Raw genomic sequence first — 2,500 nt, forward strand, 5'->3', positions numbered from 1 at the left:
GCCCCCCCTCGCCCCCCCCTCCCACAGCCCCCCCCCCCCTCACCACCGCCCTACCCCCCCCCCACACTCACCGTATACTTGTCCCATTTTTCTCGGGATAGTACGGTTCCCCAGCTGGAACTGGAAGGGAAGATGTGTTGGTTTTTCTCGTACCAGCTCCTCGCACCACCTTCCCCGCATGCGACTGAGTGGAGACAGAGAGGGGGGGGGGGTGGTGTAGAGTTAGCTACACCCCCCACAGCCTCTACCACCCCCACCACCCCCCCCCCCCCCCCCCCCCCCGCTTCCACACCCCCCCCCACCCTGGAAAGGGCAACAGAGTTAGTGTTACACCCCACACAGCCTCTACCCTCCACCCACTGGGTGATGAATTGGGGGGATGGATGGAGGGGGGGTCAAGTGGGGGAGGATATGGGGGGGGGGGGGATGGAGGGGGTCAAGGGGGGGAGGATATAGGGGGGGGGATGGAGGGGAAAGACACGAGAGGGGGGGGGGGGGGGGGAAAGAGCGCACCCACCTCGTCTTTCTCCACAGTGGCGTCGCTCAGCAAAACGGACGTCTTCATGCACGTCGAAACTGAAGAGAGGCCCCCTGGAGAGAGAGAGAGTGAGAGGAGGGGGTCACCACAGTAACATCCACCCCCATCTCCCCCTCCCCCCTCCCATTTAAACCCCCACCCAGCCACACCACCCACCCCGCCAACCCAGAGGGCACAGCTTTAAGGTGAGGGGGGAAAGTCTAGTTCCAGGGGGTTAGGATCGAGGTTATAGAGAAACATAGAAATTAGGTGCAGGAGTAGGCCATTCGGCCCTTCCAGCCTGCACCATTCACCATTCAATAGGATCATGGCTGATCATCCAACTCAGTATCCCGTATCTGCCTTCTCTCCATACCCCCTGATCCCTTTAGCCACAAGGGCCACATCTAACTCCCTCTTAAATATAGCCAATGAACTGTGTGGCCTCAACTACCCTCTGTGGCAGAGAGTTCCAAAGATTCACCACTCTCTGTATGAAAAAAGTTCTTCTCATCTCGGTTTTAAAGGATTTCCCCCTTATCTTTAAGCTGTGAACCCTTGTCCTGGACTTCCCTAACATCGGGAACAATCTTCCTGCATCTAGCCTGTCCAACCCCTTAAGAATTTTGTAAGTTTCTATAAGATCCTCCCTCAATCTTCTAGATTCTAGCGAGTACAAGCCGAGTCTATCCAGTCTTTCTTCATATGAAAGTCCTGACATCCCAGGAATCAGTCTGGTGAACCTTCTCTGTACTCCCTCTATGGCAAGAATGTCTTTCCTCAGCTTAGGAGACCAAAACCTAAGACAGTCCTGACATCCCAGAATCCCAGTCATGGGTCAGAGTCGGGGGGTAAGGGTCAGGGGGTAAGGGTCAGGGCGCAGTTACTCACCACTCTTGCCTCTAGCCTTCGTTACAATGAAGTCGTAGAAGGGTGTGATGCTGTTGGGGGAAGGGAGGGAGGGAGAGTGAGGGTGGGGGGGAAGCAACATACCACACTGCCAGCGGTTGTACGCAGGGTCCCTGCTCCTCCCGCCCCCCTTCCCACACCACTCCCCCCCCTTCCCCCCCCCCCCCTCATCCCATCCCAACCCAGCCCACCACCCCGGCTTTCCCTTCTCCTAGCGGACCCCTCCCCAAGTCCCAGCCCCTCACACCCCTTCACCAGCCCCCCCCCCCCCGCCCACTACACGGGCCAGCATCAAGCTCACGTGGGGAATGATGAGATCTTCCTTGATGTACATCAGCTGTTCCACCCCTGCCGACCTGTGGAGACACAACCTTCAGCTGTAAAGACCCGACCCTGGGCCACCTGTTGCCCGACACCGAGCCCGACCAGCGATTCCCCCTTCGGCCCATCGAGTCCGTGCCGACCAGCGATCCCCGTACACCATAGTTTAGAGATACAGCGTGGAAACAGGCCCTTCATCCCACCGAGTCCATGCCGACCAGCGATCCCCGTAGACTAACACTGTCCTACACACCACACACAGGGGATTATTTACAATTTTTACTGAAGCCAATCAGCCAACAAACCTGCACGTCATTGAAGGGAGTGTGGGAGGAAACCGGAGCTCCCGGAGAAAATCCACGCAGGTCACGGGGAGAGAACGTGCAAACTCTGTACAGACAGCGCCCGTGGTCAGGATGGAACCCTGTGGCGGTCTATGGTCCAAACGGGACTTGCCAAGACAATGCCGACCTGGTGGGCATGGACCAGATGGGCCGAAGGGCCTGATTCTGTAGCTCACAGCTCCGTGACTCAACACACAGGATCACAGACTGTACCTGAGTTCACTGAAGTCTTTCCGCAGAATCTCCAGGCCCTTCTGCAGGAACTGCTGGATAGTATTCCCTTTCTTCATCTGTGGAGAGAACAAGGGAGGATTCAATAGACAACAGGTGCAGGAGTAGGCCATTCGGCCCTTCAAGCCTGCACTGCCATTCAATAGACAATAGGTGCAGGAGTAGGCCATTCGGCCCT

General features: G+C 57.2%; 1 pseudogene; it reads right to left on the minus strand.

Moving 5' to 3' along the window:
- Window positions 1-2,500, minus strand: part of LOC129715949 (protein FAM50A-like) — a 15,829-nt pseudogene that overhangs the window by 127 nt on the left and 13,202 nt on the right.

This window comes from Leucoraja erinacea, unplaced genomic scaffold, assembly GCF_028641065.1.
Source record: "Leucoraja erinacea ecotype New England unplaced genomic scaffold, Leri_hhj_1 Leri_1537S, whole genome shotgun sequence".
NCBI lineage: Eukaryota > Metazoa > Chordata > Chondrichthyes > Rajiformes > Rajidae > Leucoraja > Leucoraja erinaceus.